Raw genomic sequence first — 23,522 nt, forward strand, 5'->3', positions numbered from 1 at the left:
CATCTAAGAAGAAATGGAATCAGCATACTGTGATCAGTATGGATAGAATCTGAGCTATGCTTGTCTTTCAGAAAAGTTTAAAAGTTTATCAACAAATCACCAGATTTAAGTAAAAGTACATTTTTGTCCTTAAAATTCATTTTAAATTCTCTTCATTTCCTCCCAGTTTCTGGTATTGTTTGGGTGCTACTGGCAGTAGACTTTCCCTTAAACAAAACAGCCAGTCTCCAGTAGACAGGCCTATCTACCCTGTACAGTAGTGATGCTTTCCTCTGATTAGAGAATCCCCTACAGTGGTGAAGTCTGCCTTTTAGGGAAGGCCTTAGTTTCCTGCAAATCCTGTGAACAGATTCCTGAACTCAACTCAAGCAGCAATTGACGCTGCTGAAGCTTGTTCCCCTAGGTTTCCTTTGAGAATGAACTCCTCTTTCGCTCCTTCCTCAGGTACTGTCATTCATCACTGAATTGCTACACTTGGAACACCATTCTTTACTACTACATTTTTTTTAACAAGCCAGGACTGTGTAATTTTCATTTTGTTCTATCCTTCACCTACCCTTCTTGGTTTGTTTAATGACTTAATATTTAAGAAGCTGAGTACTATTAATGTGGTACTCAGTAGCAGGGCTTTTGCCTAGCAAGCCCGAGGCCCTGGGTTTGTTATATATTGCTGCCATTTTCAACTGCTTAGCTTATTAATTTCCTCTCTTCCCCATCACACAACCAATTAATGCTGCTTTGTTGGAAGTGAATACTTGCTTTCTGTGCCTTTTTTAAAAACTAGACCTTGTTTAGTAACATCTAGTTTGCTCCACTATTAACAATAAAACAGCTTAATTTTGAGTCTACTACAAGTAATATTCAAATACCCCCTACTGGAATGGATAATTACAAGATTCTCATGCTAGATGACTAGCCTATTCAACATTTAACTTGTACTACAGCCTGGCCTCTTATAAAACCAGCTCATCTAGCTAAGTCTCATCTGGACTCCTATGAAAACATTTTATCAAAATAGAAAATACATTTATATTCAAACTCCACAGTAACAACATATCTTGAAAATCACCTAATACTTTGTGTACTCACAATTCTACCTAGTCTTTCCTTTTGTACTTTTAGCTTTCTATTAGCTTACAAAGGTAAGGGTTTTTTTATGGCTTTTAAATACAAACTTGAGTTTTAGTTGATGTTACCCACTGCATCCCCCATTTCTGTCCCCTTCCCACTTGTGTACCCTTCACCCCCCCCAGTATCCCAGTCCCCCTTCCACTTTCATTTCTCATGTTTTCTTACTCCTCTTGCCCCCTCTCTTAAAGCCTTTTTAAAGTAACAATCTCATAGGCCTCTTCCTAGTTTCCTAGCCTTTACCACATTTACTCCTGTGGTTGTCTGAATAAGAATGGCCCCCACAGGCTCATATATTTGAATGCTTAAGTCACCAGGGAGTGGCACCACTTGAGAAAGATTAGAAGCAATGGCCATGTTGGGGTAGGTGTGGCCTTTTTGGAGGAAGTGTGTTACTGGGTGTGGGCTATAAGGCTTCAAAAGTCCATGCTAGGCCCAGTCTCTCATTCTTCTGCCTGTGGATCAAGATGCAACTCTCAACTACTTTTCCAGCATGATGCCTGCCTGCATGTTGCCATGTTCCCTGCCAGGATGACAATGGACTAAACCTCAAAAACTGTAAGTAAGCCCCCAATTAAATGCTTTCTCTTATATGATCGTGTTATTTCTTCACAACAATAGAACAGTGACTAAGACAACGCCCACCTAGACACACATACTTAACAATTAGGAGGTAGGATCTGCATGTGAGAGAGAACATGCAGTATTTGTCTTTCTGAGCCTGGGTTCTCTCATTTAATATAATGTCTTACAATTTAATCCACTTTCCTGCAAATTCCGTAGTTTTATTTTCTGTTATGGTTGAATAAGTCTATTGTTTGTATGTCCTGTGTTTTCATTATCCATTGATCCCTTGATAGACATCAAAGCTGAGTATACTCCCACTGTATTATAAAAAGAACAGCAATAAACATGGATATCAAAGTATTTTTTATATTTGTTTAGGTATATGCCTAAAAGAAGTTAGCTGGGTCACACGGAGTTTCATTTTGACCTTTTTGAGGAGCTTCCACACTAATTTAGATAGTGGCTGTACTAGTTTATATTCTCAGCATAGTGACTAGGATTCCTCAGAAAAATATGAACTGCACTGAGATTCCATCCAACTAGTTGGAATGGCTGTCATCAAGAAAACAAATGACAACAGAATCTGGGGAGGGTGGGGACAAGAGGAACTTTTATTATGCACTCCTTAAGAGGTAACTCTGATTGCTTCTAACTTCAGCTCCTACCTGTGACCTCTTATGGCCATTCTGATTTTTACAGGAATTTTTTTTAAATTTCACCAGCATATCCCAATCATTTTACAATGATTTTTTTTCATTTTACAATGAAGACTTTTGTTTTTAAAAATCAAAAATATTCATAAAGTATATGGAAGCATTATTATTGTTTCCTTAGAAGGCTTTCTGAAATTTCTTTTACATTAAATACCTCCAAGAGGGATGATTTGGGATCAGTCTTCTGTTTCAACCGAATGGCCACTGAGCACCACCCCTTTCCAAACACTGTTGCACAGCCTTTGGGTCCCTCTTGAAGCCATTTCCCTCCTCAAGATGTCTACAGCAGATCTCATTCTTAGGTCAGATCTCATTTTTAGGTCATTTCTATTAAAACTTTGATTTTCTTGCATATGTTCTTCCATTGCTGCATATTAACACTGAAGAACACATTTTAAACTATTTTAGTATACCCAATTCCAATGAAAAAACCAGTATTTAGAACCATTCAAATCATTTTGGTTTTTCAAGACAAGGTTTCTCTGTGTCGTTTTGGTGCCTGTCCTGGATCTCCCTTTGTAGACCAGGCTGGCCTGGAGATCTGCCCGGCTCTGCCTCCTGAGTACTGGGATCAAAGGCGTGTGCCACCACCACCTGGCTTCAAATCACTTTTTACTTGCTTGCATAGTCACAGATTTTATAATAATTTTAACGAGCTGTTTCTCATCATCAATTTGTTAAGGTATATTATATTCTTTTTACATGAATGGTCCTTATCCCTTATAAAACTGACATCAGCTTAATTTGATATCTTTATGCCGCTCCGGTGGTAGAGTAAGTTTGGATTTCAGGAATCTAAATTAATGTCAGAGTACACAGAATTATCCACTACAAAACTAATTTAAGGTTAAGAGCTTGGGGCAACTTTAAAACCTACATACAAGTCCTATATAACCAAGGTTTGCCCTACTGTAATTCTCTCTCTTGGCTGAATAACAGACAAAAGAATAGAACCGTCAGGCAGAGTTTGTGCAGCGTGAATCCTAATTGGTCTTAATGAAAACCCAGGGTCAGATACCGGATAAATGCTGAAGGATCAGAGAACTAAAGCAGCCAGCCACTAGAGAGAGACTTCTTACCTCTCTACCAAGTCTTCAGACAGGAAGGGACCGAGCTCCTGCATCCACCCCATCTTATCATTTCCTTTCTCACCCAGCCATATCACTTCCTGTCTGTTGTCTACGCAGACCTGACCTCCGGACCTCCATGGTTAACTAATGGCTAGCTCCACCCCACCCCACCCCCACCCCCGAGCTTCAGGCAAACTTTGTTAGAGCGCAAATGAGTCTACTCTCTCAGCCATCTGCTTATGCTATACTCCTGATGCAGCAAAACAAAAAGCAAAAACAATAAAACTTAGCGTTCCAAAAGGCTTCCATAAAATAAATAAATAAATAAATAAATAAATAAATAAATAAATAAATAAATAAATAAATAAATAAATCCAACATCATGTCTTTGTCTCACACAAAGTTACTTTAAAAAAAATAATCGCTCCCGATTTCCAGGTTCCTCCAGGTTCGGAACAAGTTGGAGACCCACTTAATAACTTGTTGTCTTCTGCCCCTAAGCCGGCTGTGCTTGCTGCGCCTCTGAAAGCTCAGTAGAATCTTTTTACAGACCAAGGCGCCCATACTTGTCTGTATAGATGACAGCAGGAACTTCGATCAAACAGTCGCTCTGCGGTGGCGGAAGCACGCAGTGCAGAAAACAATCCCTAAGCGGGTGGCTCGCCCACCACTTCCCGCTCAAACTGCGGCCGGGGCGTGGCGGGGCCAGCCTCTACCACCATGTTCAGCAGCCACTCTTCGAGGTCGAAGCCAGCCTGGGCTATCCATAAAAGGGACAGACCGACCGTCTCCACACACGAAATGAAACGGCCGTCACGACTCTGCAGCGGAGAATTTTCCTCCCATTCTCCCTCGACGTCCTCAAGACGTTGGACTGGAAAAGAAATCTAACTCAAGGGGGCTTTTCCCTATGGGGGGAAAAAAATAACCAAGCAGTTCACCAAGAAGGGCCCCAGAAATGGTCTGCAGTCAGTGACTAACAATTAGAGAGGACCTCTGCGACCTACAGATAAAACTGAATCCCCAAACCGGACTTACCAGCTACGCCACAGAAACAAGCCAGAGGAAAATGGCGCGGAGGCAGAGGCGAATCCGGTACCTGTCAATCTTGCCTTCCAGGCCGAGGCACTTCCTGTGGCAGCTCCGCCCTAGAGCAAAGGAAGGGGCAGGCCACCTGAAGATGGCGCCTTCCAAACTGACCAATCAAATGACTTTATTTCCTCCGCCTGAAGCGCCAAGGAGGCAGGCTGGCCTGTGGGAGTGTTGCAATGTATCATCTGATGAAGGAAACAAAACCCCAGACTTGAAGATACACATCCCAACATCCTAGCACATTGCATCTCTTCTTGGCACTCTTCCCTTCCAAGCCGTGGTTCTCTATAGCAAATCCAGGAACTGTCTTTCAATTATATTTTTATGTCAATGAGTTATGAGGGAACTTTGAGATTTTTCTCAAAACCCCAAATGGAGGTCCAAGTTCCTTATAGCTTTCTAGCCTCACCTATTTCAAGATTTTTATAATGGTGACAAAATAATCTTATCACCAAGATGGGACGTTAGAAAGGCAAAGTGGCAATATCATTATTTAAAATTCTAGCAGTTTAAGATTTAAGCATGTGACTTTGATGAACCAATTAAGAGTATAACTAACTCAAAGGTGATTTTGCAAACAAATTATTTCTAAAGACTAAAATACTATAATGGTGTATTATTTGTATTAAAGAAAAAATCTTTAAATTTCTATGTTCATAATATAAATTTAAAATAACATTAACAATTATTGGCATCTATTGATGTGTTTTAACTAATATATAGCTTTAAAGTCTTTAATATTGAGCCAGGCAGTGGCGGCACACTTGGGAGGCAGAGATTGGTGGATCTCTTTGAGTTTGAGGTCAGCTTGGTTTACAGAGGGAGTTCCAGGACAGGATCCAGAAGCTACAGAGAAACGCTGTCTGAAAAAAAGGAAGAGAGAGAGAGAGAGAGAGAGAGAGAGAGAGAGAGAGAGAGAGAGAGAGAGAGAGAGAGAGAAAGAGAGGAAGAAAGAAAGGTCTATAATATTGTCATTAGTACTTTCTGGAGAGCATATTTTGATACTGTATTATGATTTTTAAATTCTTAAAATTACCTCTTGTGATAGTTTGGATGAGAATGGTCCCCATAGGCTAATAGATTTGAAGACTTGGTCCTTTGTAGAACTTTTGTAAAGCCTTAGGAGGTGTGGCCGTGTTGGAGGAGGTGTGGCCGTGTTGGAGGAGGTGTGGCCTGGTTGGAGGAGGTGTGGCCGTGTTGGAGGAGGTGTGGCCTGGTTGGAGGAGGTGTGGCCTGGTTGGAGGAGGTGTGACCAGAGGAGTTTTAAGGTTTCAAACCCCACCTGATTCTGTTCATTCCCTGCCTCCTACTTGCAGATCAAGATGTAAGCTCTCAGCTACTGCTCCAGCACCATTCCTGTCTGCTGTTGTGATCCCTGCCATGATAAACTGTAAGTCTCAAATTAAAGGTTTTCTTTTATAAGTTGTAGTGGTCATGGTGTTTTATCACAGTAATAGAAAAATAAATGAGACACCTTCAACCTTCTTAAATTGCTATGGGTCTGAGTCATTATAACATATAACTTATTCAAATTTTAATTTTAGTAAAATAGAGGCTGTTTATTTTTTTTTAAATGGCAAGGATGAAACCAGAGAGTTTTCTAGGTAAGGTCTCAACTATTGTTAGTCCAAGAATTTTAAATGCAAAACCCAGAAGATTACATGGATTTTGTCTATGTGTAGGCAAGGTCTAATTTTATTGTACGTGTCTTGTAGTTGTCCTAGTCATCTTTTTAAGTAAGCAAGTTTGATTACAAAAGCAGAAATAGCACTTAGTCTTATGACCTATTACCTTGCTAGAATAGCAAAATTTTACAAGATTAATCAATTTAAGAACAGTCTTCAAAGTCTGGAACAAAGGGAAGCGGGCTGCTAGGGTTCAGCCTGTACTAGTTAGTAGCTCACATACTGGAGACTTTTTTTTTTTTTTTGCTTTATGGTCTCTCAAGCATAGTAAGTCTAAACTTTAAGTGTAATATTAACTATCACAAAATGTGTATTTTATGGTTGATATATATGAACTTATATACATTATCAATTCATTTTCATTATAATGACATTTTACTCTTTAAAATATGTAATTTTAGCCCATTTATCCTCATAATTGTATCTCTATTCAGAGTACTTATCTTCAGACATACTTAAAGCTTCTATTATTTACAATTCATTTGAAGATATTATTCAGTTCTCTTCCTGTAAATTGAAAAAATCACATGGTAAACCATTAATATTCATAGATTCATAGTTTTTTGTGTATTAGTTTAGCAAGAAAAGAATGAGAAGGAGGACACTCACAGTTGCTAGCAACACAAAAAGCAAGATTGAGGTCTTACAACATCTATCCAGATGTTGAAGGTTAGGACATAGGTGAAGACTAGATTGCTTGCCTACTGTTATAACTCACTGGGTTTAATTCCCAGTACAACATAATCACATACAGTTCTGAGGAAGTAGTGGCTCATAACTGTTATCCCAGTACTCAGGGGGCTGAGGCAGAAAGGTTACCCCCAAGTTCTCACAAACCTGAGCTATGTAGTGAGATTCAGATGAGCCTGAGCTGGAATACAGAATGAGACTCTGAGCTTGGAAAGGAGGGAAAAGAAAAATAAATGAACTCATGAAATACCTAGAAGAAAATGGCATTGAGAAATCTATATGGTCTTCCAGGGATAGTGGCACACACCTATAATAACAACACTCAAAGGGACATGGAAAATATTGCAGTGACTTTTACTACTCCCTGGATCCACATACCAAGAGGCTAGCCAGAGTTACATGGTGATGCTCTGCCTCAAAATCACACAGGAATAGAAGAAAAATAAAATATATGTAGACTCTAGTTTGAAGGGGAAAAAAAAGTCTTGAATTAAAAGTATCTTTCATTCCATTTTGCTAGTTTCTTTTTTTTTTTTTGTCTTCTAGTAAATCTTCCAAAACAACAACAACAAAAAACAAAATCAAGAAATTCAACTCTTACAACTTAAGTTAACCCATATTTATTCAATGTACTACCATATAGCTTGGTATCTTTTTTCAGCAAGGTAAGTTCATCCTGCTTCTCCTTGAAACTCCACCTTGCTTTATCCCAGAGAGCTCTCTCTGTCTACAAGTCCCACCTAACCTCTTTCTGTCTAGATAGTCACCATTTAGCTCTTTATTAAAGCAATGAGAGCAACATGTCTTCACAGGGTACAAAACAAATTCCACACCAAAGAGCCTTAGTATTAAGATCATTTGTTTAACCTTTGAGAGCTCATTGCTACTGAAAAGATTCCTTGAAAAATTAAAAGAAGTTTTACTAAACTAGTTGCAGTTATTCAGCTAGTGACAGGTTCATGTATCAAGGACATTCAAACTACAGTGTGTGGTTGTGAAAGCAGCTTCAATCAGCCTCAACTTCCCAGAAAGATTTCATGTGATTTAAATTTATTGAGTTCCACCAAACCCACCTATTACCATCTTGGGCCTCAATGGACCCTGTATTTCAATGGTCTGCACATTGACCTGGCCAGGATTAAATGTTACCCTAGGTGGAAGTGTTCGTGCTGTGATATTTTGACCACACTGTAGCTCTATAATTATAACTAGACACAAAAAAAGAACAATAAATGTCATTTGGGGAATATTTTGATAACATAATATCTTGGCCAAGGAGAAGTTAAAATATAAAATAATTATGTAGGTAGTCTTACATTTGTAAAATTCATTTGCCAAGGACACTACTTTCCCTTAGAGCTTGACCATCCCTGCACTTTGTAAGACACTACTTTTGTTTCTTGTTAAGTGTTCCCTTTTAAAACAAATGGTTCACATTTTTTCACATGTATGAATCCCTTTTATTCAGAACATCCTTTATTATAAACTAAATTTGTGAGGTCCTGTCTACATAATTCTTTTAAACTTTGCTGTTTCTTGTTTTTATTGAAGCTAGATCCTTCTCTCACACAATCCATCCCAACCACAATTCCCCCTCCCTCCACTCCTCCTAGATCTCCTCCGCCTCCCCTCTCCCCTGGACCACTCCTCCTTGGAGCAGGCCTCCAAGAGACAACAGATGAGAAGGAAAAAACAAGATGCAACCAGATAAGACAACAACTCAATATCAGGTAAAAGAGTGAGAGATACACCAGTTCCCACTGCTAGGAGTCCCATAAAAACACTAAGCTAACAGCCATAACATAGGCACAGAAGACCTGGTCCAGACCCATGCAGGCCCCATGCTTGCAGCTTCAGTCTTTGTGAGCCCATGTGAGCCTTTCTTAGTTGATTCAGTGGGTCATGTTCTCCAGGTGTCCTCCATCCCCACTGATTCCTACAGTCCTCCCCTTCTTCCACAGGGTTCCTCAATCTCTGAGGTGAGGGACCTGATGAACACTTCTCATTGAGACTCTTTCTCTGCATGAAGTCTGGCTGTGGATCTCTGTCCAGGTTCCCCTCTGCTGCCTGAGGAAGCCTCTCTGATGATGACTGGAAAAGGCACTGATCAATGAGTAATAGCAGAATATTATTAGGAATTATTTCATGGCTCAGCTGTTAAAGGCTAGGCTTACAACCAAAAATATTTGCCATGTTTCAAATCTCACTGTAAACCTCCTCACTTGCCCACCTACCTCAAAGTCTAGAGTTATTTAGCTAAGCAAAGGACATAAAAGGAAACTTTCCTATCAGCCAAAAAGGTGTCATAACCGAGTGTTGCTGCCCCTACAGCTCAGGAGCCAGTTGATCTTTCCTGTGCTATTGCTGTTGATTGATTAAGGTTCAGTGAAGAAGGCCTTCCATTCAGGTTTTCAGTTTGCTTGTTTGTTTGTTTTTGTTTCTCCAGACAGGGTTTCTTTGCATAACAACCCTCCCTGCCCTGGAACTCACTCTGTAGACCAGGCATGCCTTGAACTCACAGACATCTGCCTGCCTTTGCCTCTCAGGTGCTGGGATTAAAGGTGTGTGCCACCATGGCCCTACTATGCTCAGGTTTTTACTGGAACCAGAATAACTTGAATTTTAACAGCTTACTTAGAGAGATATCTATAGAATGAATCTCTTGAAGTTTTGCTTCTCATGTTACAACTGTGGAGACATGTATCTCCTTTTAGTTTGTTGAAACTTGAGTGGATCTTCTATATCTACTCATTTATGGAATTTTGAATACTTATTGCCAGTCCACAATGTATACACCAAACAAAAAGAAACAATAACCTGTGATATGTTTCTGAGGCTTTAATTCTGTACTGAAGTTAATTATTCAAAGACCACTTTTAATACCTCAAAGTAAAATACAGGGTAATAGAACCTAAACTCAATAGAAATATTTCAACTGTCCAAAAGATGTGAAAATACAGCATTCACTATATAGACTGCCGAATGTTGCAGTATATGATGATGAAAGATGTCCATAATCCTTTGATTTTCATTCCACTGAGGTGAGATCTGTATCTTTCTTTGAATGACTTTCACCAAGAAAATAGCAGAAGTTAGTGCCCATTTATGTGCTAGTCACTGAATTCTTGTTATTTCTATTGCCTCTCTCTCTCTCAAAAAAAAAAAAAAAAAAAAAAAAAAGGTTACCCTGACCAGGATGGGGGGTGGGTGGGGAGCAGCTACCAAGGAAGAAGACTGATTTCTGAAACTGCCATACCATGCCATGAGAAGAGCAGACTCTAAATAAGAACCTTCTAGATGAACCCATAGACCAATGATGAAAACACCATCAAATTGTTCAACATGTTAATTGCAGGGAAGTTTATTAAACTGCAAACACTTACCCAGAATAATGGTCAACGTTTGCTGAGCACACCTTTGTGCACATCCTTTTAAAAGCAAACTCCTAGAGAGTTTCACAGTAAACATCAAAATCACTTGAGATAGTGATGATCATTATTTTCATTTATGAGAAGATCAAGCAGGGGAAAGATTAAAGGATATACTGAAAGCCACACAATGACTAGTATTATGAATCTCAAGCTGTGGATTAGCACTGCAACAACCTACCTCTTTTTTGTAACTAAGGCACTATATTGCTATCTTCCAAAGTCAAGTGATAATACTCGTAGCATTTTGTTTCTTTCTGAAAATGTTTTCCTAATAATTTCTGCTAGTATTGAGTTAACTCATCTTTATCATATCAGATAATATATGTATGTATGTATGTATGTATGTATGTAATATGAGTACACCATAAATATCTGAAAGTAAAACTGGCATTATTTATATAAAAACCACCTGATATGAAATTATATGACTATATATCAGAAATATTCAAGTGCAATTAAGTGCAAATAGTAATATGTAATATTGACATCGCATGTATATGATCAGTTGTTTACACAGCTCAGACTTGCCACTTCTGTCAAAAGAAAAACTCAAAATCTGATTGAAATGAGTCACATGTCTATTACTGCATCTCCATACAATACTATAAACAGATGATAGTGTCTGAAACCACAATGTTGTGTAACTGAAATTAAAATAAAATACAAAATTTACATTTAGTCTGTTCTTGAAATGCTCATGATCAAGAGGTGGGAGGAAATCATCCAAAGGAAGGCATGCTAATACAAGGAATGCAATAAATCATTATTTTAAATTGAAATGTTAATTTTGCTTTTATATGCCTTATGACCTCAGAGTGATTTTATTTTTATTATTTTATACACATTTCATTTTTGTCTTTTAAGTTCTTCTTATACAATAGTAAAAAGCTCCATTTGTATTCTCAGGAAGGCACTTCTTACCAATCAGATATTAAGTAGGTTAAGTGAATAATTGAGTTTTACATTTATGCTTATGAATCTAACACCAAATAAAAGTATCTCAATCAACAATAATTGAATAGTGTCCCCAGGAGCACCATAATAAATATCTATACATGTAACTACCTCAAAATTTATTTCAAAATTGATTTATATTATCCAAGTACAGAATGCTTATAAGTCAATGAATGATTATTCTTACAGGTTTACAAATTTATCAGCACACTTAAGTGACAAATGTAAATTTTTTCATGGTATTAAGGACCAGTGACTTCTCCAAGATGCTAGTATGAAATGAATTATTTTATTTTGTGAATCCTCACTGAGTGACAGGTGAATGAAACAGTTAAAAAGGGCAAATGTATAATATTTCTCTTCTCAAAACTATAATGCTTAAATCAATTTTTATTTATGTACATTTCACTATCTGCCAAATTTCCAATAAATGCTATAACTAGGATTATAGATACATTTTAAAACTTTTAAAGCAAACCATACAAATTATTGATTAGTCATAACATACAGTTTCAAATTGAAACTATATAAATAATTAGTTTTTTGTTTCTTTTATATAATCAAGTATAATCATTAAAGTGTATCTATGAAATGAATGATAATGTTCACATAACATAGGTCAGTTTTAGAATTTATCAGAAATTTCATCAAAATTTTACTGTTAAAACATGCTGGATAATATTGATGAATCCATTAATTTAAATGTTTTAATTAAAATACTTTGGTTATGAACTCTGACAAAAAAATAAAATGTTTGTGATTTGATTTTTTTGAAGTCATTTGTCCCCTTTATCAATTAACTCACCTTGAATCCAAATTATTCAGTTCAAATTGTTACTATACCAGAATCTTGCTTGTCATCAGACACATTGTTATATTGACATTAATCTTGTTAAATCTATGAGATAAAGATGTGAACTTGTGATTGAAGAAAATGTGTACTCATCATTCATTGAAATATAGAACTTTATAAATATCAAAGTATAGTAATGAATAATCATGAAAGGTCACACAAAATATATGACAGGAAAAAATGTCAAAATTAATTGCCCTAGATATAATCACACATATTTTCAGCAAATGGAGATGCTACAGATATCTAAGAAGCTTCCAGCAACACTAGAGCAGGAGAAAGGCAATCTAGGCAAAAGATTTTGCTTGACAAGTCACTAAGGTAAGGTCACACAGGTTATATTCAGGGAAATTCCATGTAGCCTAAATGGGTAAATCATTGAACAGATGAAGTGAAAGCTCAAAGATGATCTCGGGATGGATTATGTTGTCCCTGAATGTCACAGTGAGTGATTCATATTTTATCTCATTTGATGGGGGAGCTGCCAGCAATTCTCAGGCAAGTGTGAAATGAAAAGAAATGTTCTTTAAATATAATCTGACATCATTCTGTAGAATGGGTAAGTTGAGAACGATGAGATCAAGAAGCCTGTAAGAAGGTCAGCTCTTGAGCAGAAATGCAAGAAGCAATTGTCTAATGGAAAATGGATTACATATCACTCAACCTTTATGACGAACGCTAGCATTTTAGGTCTGTTCTTTGAAGGAGGTATTTGAATAATTCAGTTAGCACAGTCCCCAAAGGGCATTTTCAATTCTATGTATAGTTTATTCTTAGAGTGGCCAGGAGGCATAATTCTATTCACAATTCAATCTTTTCCAAAATAAAGAGCAATAGCTTTTCCCCCTCACATTTGCTTTGGGGGGGAGGGCTGGAAGAAATATTAGGCCTATTTTTATTTATGAGTGAAGAGTACATTGTTCTCGTTTATGGAGAAGCATTATCTATTATACAATGTAGTGAGTGGTTTAAAAGGTACACACTTGAAAATAAACAAAAATAGAATGTATTCACCTTTTCCATTTTACAAGCAGAAGAAACACAGATTTTTTTTCCTCTGTGACAGTAAAACCGCAGACTATGATGAAAATAATTTTAATGCCATAAAATCTTTGTTTACACTAAGGGGGCAGAGGGCAAAAACAGAGAACTTAAAGAAAAAAATGTTTTCAAAATATTGATGTAACATGCCAACAGATACATTCTTTTCTTAAAATTATGCATGTGTCAGTCTGTTTGGTTTTCAACTGAAATGTGCTTGTGGTACTTTTGACAATATTACTATTAGGTTAAAAACTCCCACAAGACTTGCTTAGTAAAGGGTACATCTGATTAGCTTTTATCTTAACACTAATGATACAAATTCATAAATAGGTTTGCCTAGATGCCAAAGTGAGTGAAATTTATCCCATTATTAAATGGATGATATTATTTTACATTCAATAGAATAAAATAAAAGAGATAGCATCTAAGAATTCACAAGGTGGGATGTCTATTTGACATCAGCAAATTATGCCAGAATTTAATATCAAGAAGTTAGTGTAATTTTTCTTCTGAGATAGATTGGTGTTAAGAAATTTAAAGGAAAACAATGAGGATTACATACATTGTAAATACATTCATAATTACCAAACCACCCAGGGCTTACATTCATAACCAAGAGACAGGCAATGAGTTTCAGCATCCAAGTAGTTTGTAAGAAGATTGACCTTTGACAGTTATATTGCTCTAAGCATGAGTTGTGCAGAAACTATTCTACACAGCTATGAAACTATGGAAGATTGAAACAAATGCATGTAGTGTAGTTTAAGCAATGGAAAGGCCATTATTCCATCATGTCTTCTATGAGATTTTTTTCTCACATTTCTATTTGTGCTTGAACATGTGGATGGGGTGGATTGCAAATTTTTGGTTTCCAAATTCTGTATTTTCATTTACTTACTTATTTATATCCATTTGTGTGTGTGTGTGTGTGTGTGTGTGTGTATGTTTAAGTGTAAGTATGCACTTGTGCATGTAGATGCCCACAAAAGCCATAAGAAGGCATCAGATACCCTAGAGAAGTAGTTCTCATTCTCAACCTTCCTAATGCTGTTACCCTTTAATACAGTTGTAGTGATCCCTATCATAAAGTTATTTCATTGCTACTTCACAATTGTAATTCTACTACTGTTATGAATTGTAATATAAGTATCTGGTGTGCAAGATGTCAGATATGTGACCCTCAAAGGCTTTGTGACCCACAAATTGAGAGCCACTGCCATAGAAATAGAGATACAGGATGTTGTGAGCTGTCCCAAACCATACTGTTGCTAAAAACTGAACTCTGACTGGGTAGAAGTGGCGCACAACTTTAATCCCAGTACTCGGGAGCCAGAAGCAGGTAGATCTCTGTGAGTCTGAGGCCAGCCTGGTATACAAATAGAGAAACCCTATTTCAAAAAAAAAAAAAAAAAAACAAAACAAACAAACTAACAAAAACTGAACTTGGGTCCTCTGCAAGACCAACAAACTCTCCTAAACAAGAACCTGTGCGCCAGTGATTACCTATACATTTCTACTATAAACACCAAGAATAAGAAACAGGCATTTTCTAAGGAATATTTAAGTCATTTGGAAATAGTGTTTTATAATCAATATTCCTTCAGAAATTAGATACTTGTAAAAGTATTAATCATATAATAAAATGGATGTACATTTTAAGTTTTAAAGCTTTAATTGAAATTATCTTAACAGAATAGAATACCATACATGACTACTTAATACAATGAATATAGAAGGATTTGTATATTGTCATGCAGATGAACAAAATAAGGATGATTATGATGATGATGTGAGCATATGCTTTATTAATTTCTATTCATACATAGAGAAATGTATATATGTATATATATATATGTGTATTATAGACAGCCTATGGTAAATATTCTTCCTCCCAGTCACATTCTCTTGTTTAAAATGTAAAATAAAAAAATACCTGAGTGTTTTTTTCTCCAGGAAATAATTGTGTCAACACATTGCATCCAAAACATTTATGTACCATTATGAGATATAAAAACCAACAAAGACATGTTGCTCAAAGTGCTTCACTTCATCCAAATAATTATTGATAAATATTAAAAATCATAATCTCATGTAACTATAAAATTAATATTATTCAAGTATGAAAATTAACTGTGTTCTTCAGAGTTAAATTTAAACCATAGACCATAGATTGATCAGTTTACTTTAGTCACTTTGAATCTTTCCCTTGGTTTAAGCCAGTCGACAATAATCACACACACACACACACACACACACACACACATACACACACACACAAAGAAAGTGGGGAGAGAAAGAGATAAAGAAAGAGAGAGAGAGAGAGAGAGCACATATCACAATAGTAATCAAAACCACAAAATGAGAAATTGTTGACTTCTTTATTTTGTAGTAGCTATAATAGATGCTTTAATTCTTCCTTCTTGTCACATATTCCAACAATTAAAACTTGCCAGAGTTAAAATCTACTAGATATTATTGGTTGTACAGCCAATTACAGGCCAGTGAAAATCAGAGCTGTAAGAATGGCAGAGATTCGGCCGGGCGGTGGTGGCGCACGCCTTTAATCCCAGCACTCGGGAGGCAGAGGCAGGCGGATCTCTGTGAGTTCAAGGCCAGCCTGGGCTACCAAGTGAGTTCCAGGAAAGGCGCAAAGCTACACAGAGAAACCCTGTCTCGAAAAACCAAAAAAAAAAAAAAAAAAAAAAAAAGAATGGCAGAGATTCAAATGTGAAATATTATATCAGCCATAACACTGTGACCAATTTAGTAGAAGGAAATTGTTATCCATAATACACTGGAAAGATAAAAAAAAATCCCCAAAACATATGTTTAATATTTTAAATTAAATAGAAAAATGATTTAGAATATAATGTTTTATATTTAATTATTTTGGAGTTTTATGTCCACACATTTATCTTAAAATATAAGTACCTGTGATTACATTTTATTGAATTTATATTCTTAGTATTACTTTAGAATAACATTTTCAGTGAGCTATGGAGCCCTGAGTTATTTGTACAGAAAGTAGCCTTTACTTTCCATGTTCCCCATGGTTTTGTCATCAAACTCATTATCAGGACATCTCTGCCATTCAGAGCATATCAGTAAGTGTAAATTTTGTTTTAAGATGCAAAAGAGATTTTCATAGTAAATAAGTTTATCTTTGAGAAATACGTTTGCTTAAAGATATGACATATAAAAAGCCATTTCTAAATCAAACATTCAAAACATTAATTAACACATGATGATATCCCTTCTCCCATAAGAAACTTGCACAAACAAAATATTTGTACTGCATTGCACTACAGAAAACCACAGCAACACTTGTACCAAGAACACCACTGTTTTGAAGGGTAACATAAGATGACTCAAAGTTTAATTGCATGTTTATAGGGAAGTGGCATTCTCTGTAAAATCCAAACACCTAGAATCACAAATTGAACTGTTACAAAGATCACAGTTTATACTTCTTATTCTCATAGCAAAACAATAATAAAACTTGAAAAATAATAAACTTCATTTTTATGCTATACTATCATATACACTATAATCTTTCTTCAATATAAAAATACTCTCAACTGTGAAATTAAACAATTAAAAAATTATACTGACAGAGGTAAAAGAGAATTACATTTCATTCCTTGCTTTTTGCCATAGAGCAACTGAAAAAAACAACAACAACAACAAAAAAAAACTTTACTTTTCCATGTTCCCTACATTATTAGTGCATCTTGATAATTGGAGTAATACAGTGGGAAATTCATTCCCTGGTGTTGGGAGCCATATGGCCAAGTTTTGGATTAGCATATGATGCTTGTCCATCAGGTCTCCATGAGGCAAGACCCTTTTAGATGGTCTCTCACTTGGCAAGAACCAGTGGATTTCAGGACAGTGAGGAATACTGCTGAGACCACACATCCTGCATGCTCTCTTTTCTCTCATTATATTGATAATTCTCTTAGCCTTATTTTCTTTTCACTTTGTCAGTCACACATGGGACAGATGTAATTATTCCCAGAAACCCCAATTTTTTCCACCAATATTTTACCCTAAAATTCTTTGAGAACTGATGCTTCTCAGGTTTCTTATATGGAAATACCAGTTGTAACCTTTCTGGGAACTTTTCTGATTCAATGATGACAGGATCAGAGGGAATAAAAGTTAATGGGCACATATAAGGAAGCAACTCAGGGGACATTAACTACATCTCCTAATTCTGGGGGGAAAAATTAAGATGGAAAAAGAGTGCCTCCTCAAAGTTTGCCCTTTATGGAGAGGCTTAGACTGCAAGACCCTTTTGCAGGACAAGGGAACAGTTGGAAAAATCCAAACTAACTGTATGCATGCACTTTACGGCAAGTCACCCCTATTTCTGTAAATATGCTTTATTAAGTTTTCAATGACATTGCTGTTCTTGAAAATGTGTGCCTATGTCTATGATCTTTTAGCATTGGAAGGACAGATGTGCCTGGCTCGATATTTAGCCAAGCTAACAAAATGCTGAGCATTGATTTTGGTTTAAAAGTTGTTTTGATGTAAAAGTTGGGGGAAAAAACCCAAAACATTTGGTTTTATTTCCAGAGATGAATCCTGGAGGGTGGGGAAAACATGCTTGTTTTTGAAGTATAATAAAGATGGCTTGAGTTGTTTGGGGCTGGCCACTTGTGTGAACCTCATCTGGTGGTTGGGTACTTCCTTCTTCATGCAGATGCCCCTTCCCTGTCTCAGGACCTAAACCCAGCTGTGGCAGGACCATGGCACCCTGTTTCATATTCTATCCACTCCATGTCATATTGCACAAATATGGCTTTACATGAAAACTGAATTCTTATTCATTATACAATGCAAAGCGTCATAAAAAATAACAATGCCTTACCTTATCGATCAATAACAATGTTTCTGTCTTTTGATAAATGAGAGCTCCGCCTACTGCATAGTACTGTATACTGCATACTGCACAAGGAAACAATATAAATGATCATTGAAAGTGACAATCTAACACTTTATCAGCAATATTGGCAAAGACAGAATACAGACTACAGTTATCAAACAACATCTGAAAAAGATTATGTTGACCAAAGATTAAGTGCATTAGTATACACCTATGGAAAAACTGAGAAAAAAAAAATAAGAAAATTACTACCATCAAACAGATTACAAGGACATACATTGAAAACTTTCTAACTGTACTTTACATTCTAATATTCATATATGAAAATATCTACTGCATAAGAGTGAAAATTTTATGAGTAAAAATTTACATCGTTTCTTGATGCTACCTAGAATTTTACTGACATATGTTTATTGTTTGCAGGATGTCTGGTGCTCTGTTTTATCACTGTCTGCCTTCTTCTCTTGAGACAGGATCTCCCAATAAAACTGGAATGAGGCTGGAGCCATCAAGCTCCAGTGATCCTCCTGGCTCCACTACTACCAGTGCTTGTGTTATGAGCACACGTAAGACCAAGTCTGGCTTTTTATGTGAATGTTGGGATCTGAATTCTGTTCATCACCATTCCATGCAAATTCTCTTACCCACTGAGCCATCTTCTCGGCTCCTCCTCTATATTTTAAATGAATCTGGTGACAGAAAAAGTATACTATAAAGAAAGTGCAAATATTTCTAAATCTCCATTAAATTGGTAATTTTCAAGAAAACATGAAAAGTTGTTTGTCCTGTTGGCTAAGAGAATTGTCATTCCAGTAATCATTTGATGAATTGGAGAACAGTAAAATATAATCAATGAACAGAAACTAGCACAAAATACAATCAGAACGCTGAAAAGTGAAGCCTAAGAATGAAAGATTTAAAAAGAAACAAGAGAGAAGAGGTCTCTTTAGAATGGGATTCTCCAAAGGAAGCTAAAGATGCCTGCTGAAGTTTCCTGGGAAAACATGGTTTCTATGATGCCTGTTCTTTCTGTCAGTTCCTAGTCCTTTCCAGTATTTGTGGGAGCTGTGTGATTTAACACAGATGCAATTTAAGTTTAACATCCAGCTGCAGTGGTACCTGATAATTGGAAGGCAGGAATCATCAGGCTCTGGTTACCATAGCAATGAAGTGTACCGAGTTCAGTCCCTGGTCTAGTGGAAAGCTACACCATAGAAGGTAAGTCTATTAAAGATGATGCAATAATAAACATGTTTGAATCCATCTCCCCCATAGCAAACTCTAAAAAAACATAGATATTGAAAATTAGAGGAAAACTCAAACCATATCCTTAATTAATTAGTAAATAATTGATAACACACTATGACGAGTGTCCTTCCAATAGGGAGAAATTGATTCTAACAAGACAAAGGAAACTGGCTGGCATCTATTTTGGGCATGGTACAGATTCCGCTGAGTATCATGGTGTGCTGAGATGTCCTAAATGTTTCTTTGTTTGAAGCTGCCACAATATAACATATACAGACAAAAGCAAAATAAAACCCCCTTTCAAACAATTTTCATTTACATATTCTAAAATGGCAGGAGATGCAGGCACAGGAGGAAATGATGATAATTTTTGAAACTGTATGCTGGGTAATGCTCAAAATACCAGAAGAAAGGGAGGAGAGTGGGAGAGAGTTGGGACAATACTCACTAGTAATGACAGGACAAGTAAACTGAGAAGCCTGAGCTATGAACAACACAGGCTACCTGGACATGACAAATAAAGGAAAAACTATGGTTTCCAAGCAGAAAATTAAAACAGATTTGGGGAGGTGGGCTAGCCTTTGTTTTAAATAGCTTCTGTGGGCTTATCTGACTCACACACCCACCACTTCCCACACTATCGTTCAATAAACAGCTAGCTTCATTCAGTGATAGAACAAAACTAGCCCAGAAAAGATACAAAAGCAGTAAAAAAGTACAATGAAAAATCAGATGAAAAAAATGTTTTTCAAGAAAGAGAAATGAAATATGAATAGCTCTCTGCAGTTCAAAAAATAAAAAAATAAGTATCTCATTAATATAATAGATTGAAAAGTCCAGATGACACATTATGCTTCAATAAAGAAGAAAATCATAAAGTTTAAAAAATAAATTGTGGGGAAAACACAATGAAAGCAGTAAATCCATTATTGAGTTAAAAATTACAAATTACAAAACTGAATGAATACAATTGAAAATCCATTCAAGTATAGTTGAAAAAATCTGAAATGTGAAAAGATACAAAATTAATTTAGAAACTATTACAGGAAGAGATTTCGTGTTAGTAATAATCTTAAAGAAAAGCTTATTTAAACATACAAAAAGAGAAAAGTTTCATGAAATAGAAATCTTTCATAAAAGGAACAGCATCGATAAAACTTCTTGATTTGAAGAAAACTATCTAAATATCAACACTTGTTTTACCTATTCTTAAACTGAAACAGAAATTAACTTCAGAAGCTAAATATAATAATCCAACTCCTTAAAAGGATAAGTCAGGAGGATTACAGTTTCAAAGAAAATCTGTATAAAGTGATACTGTGTCTCAAAAGAAGAATATTCTTCCACATATAAACAGGAAAAAAATCAATCACAGGTACTAAAGGAGCTGAGGCAGGAGAATTGAAGTGTGAAGCCTGCAAAATACCACAGACAGAGGTCAAGGGCAGCCTGAATAATGAAATGATAGCATGCTTGCCTACCATATGGTGAAACTTCAGGTTCTTTCAGCAGTGCTGTAGGAGAAACAAATCAACTTCACTTTTTATGATTTGATAATTGCATATTTGACTCCCCATGTGTAAATGTTGTCTTTTAATCAGTTTATTCCTCTTTACAAAACTTATGTCTTACTGATCATGTCCATGAAATGTAAATCCCACCTTGGTAGGATTTCATACTAAATAAGTGAAACCATCAGAATTAAATAAGTGGAAGTCAATGATTAATTGAAAAAGTATAGATGAAGGCTCAATTGTCTCAATGCCTCTAGGTTCTTCTCCAGCCCATAGTTCCAACAGCTATCAGTGGGTTTCCTTCAAACAGAAGCAGAAGTGTGTTAGCCTTTCCAGACTATCCTGTAAGATTTCCAACCTATCACAACTAATTTGAGTAAAATTCAATCTTTTAGCAATTTCCACAAAATTATTCCTTACCTATCTCTAATACTTCTTGCAACTATCCACAACTTACACTTCCCTGGGTACAGCTTTTTCTATGGACAGTAAGAGCTTAGCTTGACATTTTAAATCCTTTATGTTCCAGGTAATGATAAAACGCAAATGTACTTTTAATTCTGAGAGTTGGGTGGGTTGGATTAGAAGACCTGCAGGTCATGAATCTCAGTTCCTGGCCACCACTGTGAAGCTTGGTCTGTCAAAACTTTCATTGCCAAAGTCACAGTTACAAGAGTCCTTCATCAACCATCAACATTAGCACCATGGCTAGAAACACTGGAGCTTGGGACAAATGGAAGCATTACTAACATGAGTCCATTTATTTATACTTTGTTTACTTGCTTCACTATCAATTTCTGCATTGACTTTTAGTTTTAAAATACTAATTTCTAATACTTACCTTGACAAATGCAGCTTTTAGAGTCCTGATCTTGGTCCTGCTCCATAGTCAATACATTTATTGCACTCAATAGCTCCTAGTCTACCTGTGTCAGCAGTGGTAGACTATGACCACTTTCAAGGAAAGGCCAGTGAGTAGGAGCTCATTGAGTGATGATGAAGAAAACAAAGACAAGAAAAAATATCAATACTCTTTCATCTTTAAAAGGTATAATCCTTCAGAGGGGAGCAAATACCTAATACATGAGAAAGGGATTTTTGTTTTACTTTTTTTTTCTTAATGATAAGGACATCTTACTTGGGAATAAACCACAGCTTGAGGTTATACAATAATAATGTATAATTTCTCCATAATAATAATGTATATGTAGCCAGGTGGTCATGGCGCACACCTTTAATCCCAGCACTCAGCAGGCAGAGCCAGGTGGATCTCTGTGAGTTCAAGGCCAGCCTGGTCTACAGAGCAAGATCTAGGACAGGCACCAAAACTACACAGAGAAACCCTGTCCCAAAAAACCAAAAAAAAAATGCATTTGTGACTCAAACTATAGCATGTATATATTGTAAGTATATGCTTATATTTACAATGATATTCTTATAATATTGAAATTTAAATAAACCATAGAGATTATGTTATTTACCTCCCTGTTTTTAGTACTAGGGTAGTTACAGGACTCATTTTAAACAACAGTGTGGTCAGAACATAAAATCAAGTGCATCCTCATTTCTCTTTCTTTCCCACTGCAAATTATTCTCAAGTCTAGAACAGCAGACCAGTTGAATTAGGGAACTGGTGAATGGGAAACTTTTTCTATCCCCTCTCCTGAACCAGAAACAATTGTCTGGTTTATAGATAAAACAAAATACACATTTATTTAATGTATTACTTGAAATAAGGTCCCTGGTAAGGTGAGTGATTGAAAAATGACCTTTTAGAAGTTCATTCCAGTCTACTGCATTTATCTTCATCATTAACTGATGTGTGACTCACGTCTAATATGAAAGAGAGTGATGTTGCACTGTCCTTTAAGATTTGTGAGGCTCAGTTGAAAGTGCTAGGTCTATGCACAAAGACAATTTTTTTTTTCACCATGGACTAGTCATGTCAATGTATTTTATAACCAGTCTTGCCTTGGGGAAACTAGAGGTGATTACACAGCTATAACCAGCCAACTTGGAAATGAAAAACCAGAATTAACATATTCACCAGTAAACCATAAAAGAATTCTGAATTTAAACTTTAAAGATGGATTTAGGCAAAAGGTACCATTCTCAGACAGAAGGTTTTTTGTTTGTTTGTTTGTTTTTTCCACTATTGGCCAGTACTTTGGGATCCCATGGTCATTCTTATGAATAATGGTGAAAAGTGACTAGATCTTCACACAAGAATATCCAATATGCCTCCGAGTTATGAGGAAGACATAAATGGTGACCAAAAGAAAAGATAAAAAAGAGTTTCAGTGAAACAAAGCATGTGTCATTATTATTAAGAATGTTATGTGCAGTTGAGATAGATTCTTTATACTAGCAATAAAATGTTTTGGTCAATTTAGTCTTCAAATGAACAACAAAGACTCCTTGGATAGTTTAGTCCTTTCTAGTCAAGGGGCTACACACATGCTATCCACTTGCTTAGGAAACAGAAAGGAGAAACTAGGCTTTAAGATCAGCCTGGTCTACATAAGCAACTTGAAGGCTGTCCTTGATAGCACACAAAGACTCTGCTTAAAGACTCTGCTTAATTCCCTGCCCTCAGAGCAGGGGTATTCACTTTGATTTCTTTTTAAAAAATATTATTGTTT

The 23,522-nt window shown here is 36.2% G+C and overlaps 1 protein-coding gene across 2 annotated transcripts in view; it reads right to left on the reverse strand.

Moving 5' to 3' along the window:
• The window catches only part of Cox7b2 (cytochrome c oxidase subunit 7B2), a 100,164-nt gene extending 95,519 nt beyond the window's left edge, over window positions 1-4,645 (reverse strand). For both annotated transcript variants that reach the window (XM_006979673.4, XM_076546419.1), the window contains exon 1: window positions 4,517-4,645. The gene's annotated coding sequence lies outside the window, so the exon portion shown is untranslated. The remainder of the gene's footprint in view (window positions 1-4,516) is intronic.
• Window positions 4,646-23,522: the final 18,877 nt, after the last annotated feature.

The sequence above is a fragment of the Peromyscus maniculatus genome, chromosome 10, assembly GCF_049852395.1.
Source record: "Peromyscus maniculatus bairdii isolate BWxNUB_F1_BW_parent chromosome 10, HU_Pman_BW_mat_3.1, whole genome shotgun sequence".
In the NCBI taxonomy this organism is placed as follows: domain Eukaryota; kingdom Metazoa; phylum Chordata; class Mammalia; order Rodentia; family Cricetidae; genus Peromyscus; species Peromyscus maniculatus.